The 8,542-nt window shown below is 32.7% G+C and overlaps 1 protein-coding gene across 1 annotated transcript in view; it reads left to right on the top strand.

Annotated features, from left to right (window-relative positions):
• Nucleotides 1-2,193: 2,193 nt before the first annotated feature.
• Nucleotides 2,194-8,542, top strand: part of Nrx-1 (Neurexin 1) — a 542,497-nt gene continuing 536,148 nt past the window's right edge. The window contains exon 1 of the mRNA XM_085948211.1: nucleotides 2,194-2,415. The gene's annotated coding sequence lies outside the window, so the exon portion shown is untranslated. The remainder of the gene's footprint in view (nucleotides 2,416-8,542) is intronic.

Raw genomic sequence — 8,542 nt, 5'->3', positions numbered from 1 at the left:
TTGATATACTAGGATTCCCCAAGTATATAAAATACCTCCTCTGGTCGCTCGGATACCTCAAGAGTACATAAAACAACGATTGCATTACCTATTTGAATTTTTATAATTATTTGCAATCTTAAGTACTCAGTTGAAAGGCACTCACCTGTTTTATCAGTCAAGCGACGACCGATGTCAGCCACTGTTTTCAAAGGAGACGGTCTCCGGAATCCAATTTTCTCAAAATCCAGGGGACAGACAATATAATTAGGTGACAAGACAGTCGTATTTTTTGGTTTTGTAATACTCAGCCAAAAGAGCTGATGAAGCTGACGATTAAACTGATTATCAACAAATTGACGTTCAATTGTCAAAAAAATAAATTCATTAAAATTATATCAACTTAAAGTTAAAGATTGAAGTTTTTATGAACGCATGGTGGCCGCGCGGCTTAAGCGTTGGACTATGACGCCGTGGGTCTCAGGTTCGAATCCTGGGTCTGGCAAGTACATATATTATTTTTTAATTTGTGTGTGTCAGGGTATGGACCTAATAGGTTGAGCAAGTGGCTGACATCCATTTCTCGTAAGAAACAAAATCTGTCAATACAAACCTTTACTCTGTGGAGGTCCATTTATGATCCTATTAGGATCAAACATGGTCGAAAATTAATTTTTATTTGACGGTTTTTAATAAAATGATTGTCAATCGTCGCTTAGAACAGTGTGTTAAACCATTTCGACTATTTTCTAGTTAATGACATAATATGTACTAAAAACTAATAATGATTTAAAACAAATAATGAGTCAAAGCATGTATGCCGCATCTGGACATGGGCGAGATAACTCGTGCATTCTTTTAAACGTCCTAAATTCTGTGTATATTTTCTAAAAAATATTTATCATTTTAGCGTGAAAATATTCACGATAAACTCGATAAACATGTTGATTTGGTAAATTTTCACAAATATTTATCATTCTATTCATATTTCATATGTTGTAAGGGATTTATTTTATTCCAAAAATACCTGGCCCACTAGTCTCAACCTAGTAAAAATTGGCTGGCAATGATAAGGTTAAAAGTTTTCCTTGATATAATAATACATTTACACTTTAGTGGAAAACACCGGCATATAAGATGACATATTATAAAGTAGACGAAATTTTCATTATTTTTCATCTATCACTTCTATTTTATTACCACGTTTTCTTAGCTTGTATTCTTGTTTGCCCGGTGGTTGTTTATCCAGTACAAATCTTGCAATCAATTTTTAAACTAACTTCCCGACTAGCTAAACATTTGAAACTCTTAGAATATATCAGAACACGATGCCAATGCATTCTTTTAATACTTTCTCTTTCATCTTTAAGTAGAATTGAATTCATTTTCAGTTAATTCTGTTTTATATTAAAAGTTATTTCGGAAGAAATCCGTAATCCAATCCACTATTATCAGTTGCTAAGGAGGTGGTCCTAGCAACTAAATTATTAATATTTATACGTGCGTTACAATGGAAATCAAAATGACATTTCAGTATTCTATATTTATTTTGTTTGTTTGTTGCAAAACAGCAAAAAAATGATTTGTTGACAATTGCTTTATTTGTCCTAAATTAATAATACATAGAATTGTCAAGTTTATATTATAATTCAACAGAAAATTTAAAAACGTTGTAAATAAAAAGTTCTTTTTATCTTGTAATTATTATTATTTAATTAGTACAGATTTATTTAGATGGAACTATTTTTTTATTTTTATTATTGATGTTGACAGTTGTTTTAATTTCAATAAATTATTTTGAAGTGAAGTTGGTGATGATAGTTGACGTTTTTACTGACTAAAAATACAATTAACAAACATTTGGTTTCAAAACCAGAATATAATTTTAGCATTAAAATTTCACCTGTACCTTGTGAAAACCGAGCTTTACACTTTCCCCCGAAAGAGACGGAAGCCAATCAACCCCCTCCCGCTCGCACAGTCCGCCATTGGCCTTCCAACGCAGGCGCACTGCCTCCGATATTCTTCCCTTGCGCACTCAATTTCCACACCCACACCCCAACTAACAGCGCGACTAGAAGTTATCATTATGGATCCAAAAGTCATTCATGGCGCGCTGTCCGCAACGCAGACCACCCGTTGAAGCCTCCAACCATGACGTGGCCATCCAGAGACAATATCCTCACCGTAATGGATAACGTTACAAACACCCTGGACTCAATCAGACTCGTTACCGAACGCAGTCTAAGATAAGCTCCGCGAATTTCACTCTCGCCGTCGGAAACATTTTTCGTGTTTTGTGTACAGTGCAAGCTTTTGTTATAGTAAAAATATAGCCCTAACTCAAGTGAATAAGTGTAGAATTGTGACAAAAAAACCCGTGATTTCGAACTAGATATCAGACTGATAGAAAAAAACAGGCGGAAAATAAGAAATGTAAGTATATTTTATTGATGTTTTTTTGTGCTTTCCTGACGTTATTTTTTTCTCTCGCCACTTACTGTGGTTTGAAGCGACTACAAATCGATGGATTTCATACACATACTGTCTGCGTAATACATATAACATATAACGTAAAATACTGTCTAGTAAATATTTGCATTATAAGTCTTTTGTACTGTGTATAAACTGGTATTACCTTCGCTATTCTATGACCTAAGTTTCGATATCTATTGTAATAGTATGGAGTACCGTAAGGCATTGTTGGTAGAGAAACTCTCGTATTACCTTGATATACGGAGAATGTATGCAGCGTTTTACTATAGAAGGTTTTCCATGCCTTTGAATAGATTCAGTACTGCTAGAGGGTTATTATAGTTTTTGTTCATAACCTCCCTCTGGGTAGAACGGAAATAATTTAAGACGAAGGTTTGAGCAGGCCGCAAAAAGGTATATTATTAAGCGGTCAGCGTAAAAGATTAATGAGTTTTAACCTTGTCTATCCCTTTGATTCTTAAACCTACTATTATTATTGTTTATAATATAAACTAAACCTTCTCGTTTATATGATGTTTATTAACTCTATACGAAAACTCAATGATTACACAGTCACTCTTATATAAAATTTAAAGTTTTCAAATTTGGAATCATTATAGTTATACTTGAATCAAAATTACAAAATCACATTCTTCAGTCTAAAATTTATAGCATAATAATATAGTAAAATATTTTTTCAACCAATTCGCAGTCTAAATGAAAGCTCTGCCAGTATATGTAGTATTAACTTGTGTGTCCCTGATAACTATCTCAGAAATCGGTTGTTTGTTCTCCCAAGGTACAGAATTAACCTGCCATTAGTACCACCAATTGGGAGGTAGTTTTTTTTTATTTAACAAACCACTTTAGAAAAATAATAAATTTTATTTGCTTCAGGGTGAGTTTAATGTATGTTTTTTTTTAAATATATATATTAAATAGCGAATATCTTGCTCATTTTTTACTCTTCTTGTAATGTTGTGAACGTCTTGCATTTGTAATTTGTAAAGTTTACTATAATATGTAAAACAAATAAATGTTAATTAGAATTTGCACGGCTTTAATAATAATTTAATAATTGAGTCGTCAAGTCACAAATCCGCTTTAGAGACGTAACGTTTATATTATAATAATTGTATTTTTTCATTGTATTAACTGACATTAAACATTGATGACAAGTACAAGTATGATGTGCATGATGTATGGAGCAAGATTACAAGAATCCCAATTTGTTAAAAAATATGTAATATATAATACATCGGATATTGCAACTCGACGAATTTTTATTAAATTAACTTATTACAAACCACCCTATGCTTTTTCGTACTTGGTGTTTCTGTAGATATGATTAAATAAAGTTCATAACGTATTTGAAGACTAATTTTTTTTATTTTTGATATTTAAATGCCAATTTGTTCAAGAGTAGAAATGCTCAAGAATGGTATCATTAAAACAACCAAAATCGATTTAATTGCTTCATAAATGATGGGAGAAGATAGTTTAGTCGAGGCAAAAATCAGCTGGTCATTTTGTATAAAACTGCACAAAAACATAAGTATGTTTTTATTTAACTTATTGTAACAATTATAATAGCTCAATACATAACTATGCTAAACTACCGTCGATAGCCGCCGATTGCTGCTTTGTGTATAGAATAGATGCGCTGATGCAATCATCTATGATGACAACGTATTAAACAATAATATATTTATATATTTTATCAATGTTGTCAATCTTGATTTAACATATTCTTAGATAATAATATTAAGACAAATGATTTTAGTTACTCCATCTGATCTCCACATATCATGTATACGCCGCCTCGATCTATGCACGGCCGCCTTCGAATGAAAAGATTTTTGTGCCAAACTCACTTGTTCCGAAAGAAACTGCATGGGACTGATGTAGCAACCGTGCACCATGGTGTTTAAAAGAAGAGTTTAAAAAAATAAAAAATTAAATTAACTCACTCTGCCGTCACTAATATTTAGTGACATGGGGTGTCTTCTGTACCCATGTACTGAAACTCTACCGAAACATAGGAGTCAGGAGTTTAAAGTGATGAATCTAAGGAGGGATCGGAATTATTCCGCCATCCATAAGACGCAGCAAACTTTTTTAAATGTTTCAAAGCTTGGTTGATACCAAATCAGTGTGTCCAATTAGTCCGGTGTGTAGACGGACCCAGGCAAACAGCTCCGCTCATTCGAATCAATTCAACAAATATAATATTATATGGCATAAAAGCTCAGCATAAAGTCAAAAAGCTGTTTGTAATATTGAAACTTTCATTTCAATACACTATTCAATATTCTCCAAGTTACACGCAAGATAGCTTATTTTAATAATATCGCATTGCATATACCAAGAGATTGTATCTCTACTAAAACTTATTTTGCATGATATAACATAATACAAACGTATATACGAAATTCTATGCTACCAGATACTTAAACTCTCCCATCAAGCGTTCCAAAATAGTTGACAATCGTATCCATTCTAAAATGAAACTAAATTATGAGCAACGAATACTCTCTATATAGGAAATAATTCGTCTGTTTCTCACAGAGAAGAGTGAAGGCTGTCCCCAGTGACCACCATTCATCCTCTTTCTTTGCGGATTCCATGAAGGTTACCTAAAGTTATTATTACTAGCCACTCCTTTATTTCAAGAGAATCCTATCTGATTTTTGCTACCTCATAAACAGTGAGAAATCACGATTTGTGCATTTTCAAATGAATCATCTTTCTCTAGAACAAGTCTTAAGTACCAAACATGGTAATCTTTTATCATACTGCAAGCCATGGTAGGTCGCACTCGAGACGATAATAATATGGCGAAATATGGAATCTCTGATGACCAAGCCTACACGTAGGGATTGCAATACCGGTATTTAAAACCGGTATTCCAGTATTTATCAATACTGAAATACCGGTTTTATAAATCCAAAATACCGGAATTTTCGGTATTAAGAAAGCACACGTCTCGTTTACGTTTTTTAAAATGAATTATAAGTTATGTGCTGCTAAAATGCAAATATATTGAGTGAATCCAACAGAGGTGAAAAATATTAAAACAAATTTCATCAAATATATTTTACAAATTATCATAATATTATTTTGAAATAGAAAACATCTGTGACAAAAATGTTCAATTATTCTATAATTATTGATGACTGTACAAGCGTTGAAAATATGGAGCTTTTCCTGCAGCCGGACTTGCACTTGATGAACTTTTGAAGGCTTTTGTTAAAATTATCAATATATTTAAATTATTTGTAAAAAATCACTAGTTCCACAATTAGGATCAATATAAAATGTCAACATAATAAATGTAGGTATGTAGGTTTTTGCTTTAAAATAATATGTTTAAAAGATTTTAATAGCCATATTTATCGATAAGCATATATTTATGTTTTTTTTATGTATTAATACCGGTATTCAATAAAAAATACCGAAAACCGGTATCGACATTTTCATTCGGTATTTCAATCCCTACCTACACGTAATACAAAAATACAGAACATCTATTTTTTACGCAAGGTCTGCCCACAAAAAAAAAACGATTTCAACAAGGTAAAGAAAATTGTGTTACATTTTTCAATTTTGAGGGCGACACCTTGTTGCCATTGAATACTCAAAACGATGAAAAATATATAAGTATTGTATAATATTTGTTAAGTTGTGATAAGACTTACTTTAACCATGCGTCGCCAAATGGAACTCCTAGTGCTCCCATCAATAAATTGCGTGCTTCTCAAAGTATGAGTCGAAGATGCCTGAATGCATACGAACACCTACAAATTGATTATTCCTATACCGGATCGCCAATCGCCGCATACAAATATCTATACGTTTCGAGATGTTACGTGCGACTGTTGATAGGTAGATGTGCGCAGTCTTCATATGCAACACCGGGTCGACGTTCCTAGAAGGTTTAGTTTATGGCGAGTTTAGGTATGAGAGCCGGCTTATTTCAATGACAACAAATAATACAAAAATACCCATGACTGATAAAGTTTAGTGTACACTATTTATGGCGGATCTTAACAGCCTACTTCTATCCTTCGCCACTGCTGTATATCGTGGGGTTACTTGCAAAAAGTTGGTAAGTCTCGAAATCATATTATGGAGTTTGACACGACCTTTAAAATCAGGCACAATGTTAAATTCTTTGTGCTTTATGTGCATTTTTTGTATATCGGATGGTCTTGTATTTTTTTCTAGTATACATATTTATATAGAGATAAGTGATCCGTTGTTTACTTTAAATACCTAATTGATCAAGTTACCAACTTTCACCAGCAACCCTACGATATACAGCAGTGGCGAAGGATAGAGGTAGGCTGTTAAGATCCGCTATACATACTAGAGAGCCCAATACAGTTAATATGAAATAATAATATATGAATTGTCGATAAACTATATTATAGTAGGTACCTATACAAGTTTTATATATTTATTCAATTTAAATTCTGAACTAATATAAAAGTTCAATTGCCAGGCAGTACATAATACAACTAGTATAATATTTCCCAATCTCATTCAAATTTCATGGTTCAATTTTATGATAACACTTTTGAAAAAAATCTTTTTAATACGTGCTATAAAAAAAAGGTTTGCGCCATGTATTTTGCATGGATAAGCGAATGAGAAACGTAATCATGCGTGGGGTGGTTTGGTTAAATCTATTTTAAAAGAGAAAAAATATAACCGAGCTTAGAGTCTAAATTTGCGCGACAACCTCGCAATACTTGCGTCATGCTGACTGTAATATAAACCCGGCACACGATGTTAAAAATACACTTCAATATTGAGGCTTTAAATATGACTTTGTACCAAAACGATGTAATGAGTATTGTTTTTGATACAATTTTATTTTATTCTAAGATCTATGTAAATGTTTAACCGGAAGAATTTATACTGTTTTATTGCAATATAATAATACCTAGGTAAAATTAACATGATGGTACTTGGGTAATAGATCACAGTGAATAATTTCGGTACTGTTCGGTTATGAGGAATACAGCGGAAAACACATTTTTAAAATACCCAATATACTGGATTATTTGTTAGGTTAACCAAACCTAACCTGAACCTAACCTTACCTTACCTAACCCAACCTAACCTAAACTAACTCAAACTAACAAATAATCCAGTATATACAGCGGAAAATACATTTTGAAAATACCCGATATACTGGATTACTTGTTAGTTTGGGTTAGTTTAGGTAAGGTAAGGTTAGGTTGGGTTAGGTAAGGTTAGGTTAGGTTAGGTTTGGTTAACCTAACAAATAATCCAGTATATCGAGTATTTTAAAAATGTGTTTTCCGCTGTATTCCTCATAACCAAACAGTACCATAATTTCATACGTGTAGGAGCGCACACTCAATTTTGAAAAGAACATGGTGAGTAGAGGTGAGTTGGAAATACTGTCACCAGTTTGTGTACTCAAGTTTCGGATGAAACTACCCATACTCAGTATGTGTGGCCCAATAAACTTATTCCAAAAAACTTGTGATGATATCATCGCGAGTCGCTGTTCTGTACACTCGCCATTTGGTAGACTTTCTATAGTACAGGTAGACACTTTTGACATTAAATGCGCGCGAACGAGATAGCACTTGAATATAGGTATATTTTAATTTTTAGTCTATTGCGTTCGAATGTATGAATAATAGGTCATACATTTTGTGTCGCAGCACAGTGGTGAGATGACGCATAGGCTTAGGCTTGTTATATGACCGCTCAAAATATGTTTAAAAATTTAAAAAAAAAATCACTGTTATTCATTTTTATCAACAAGAATATTGTAACCTAACAGAAAAACAACTTATAAATTTTGAATGTATTAAAATTTTATAATAAATGCGATTTTTTGACAAGCGGAGCTCAGCGTATTTTTAGCAATTCTATTGAAGCCGATACACAGTCTGAGTTCTCTGAGCCGATACGTATTTCAAATAGGTACTAATATGGAGTTGGTTTTAGTTTCAGTTGAGTATGAAACTTTTGTCGCATACGCACGCCAAACGCTCTATAATTATAGTATTCTTAATACTAGTAAGTATTTTGGAACAAGTTTCTA

The sequence above is a fragment of the Rhyacophila brunnea genome, unplaced genomic scaffold (genome assembly GCF_057557595.1).
Source record: "Rhyacophila brunnea isolate RB1 unplaced genomic scaffold, BYU_Rbru_1.0 scaffold_20, whole genome shotgun sequence".
NCBI classification, from domain to species: Eukaryota; Metazoa; Arthropoda; class Insecta; order Trichoptera; family Rhyacophilidae; genus Rhyacophila; species Rhyacophila brunnea.
This window is presented reverse-complemented; position numbering and strand designations above follow the sequence as displayed.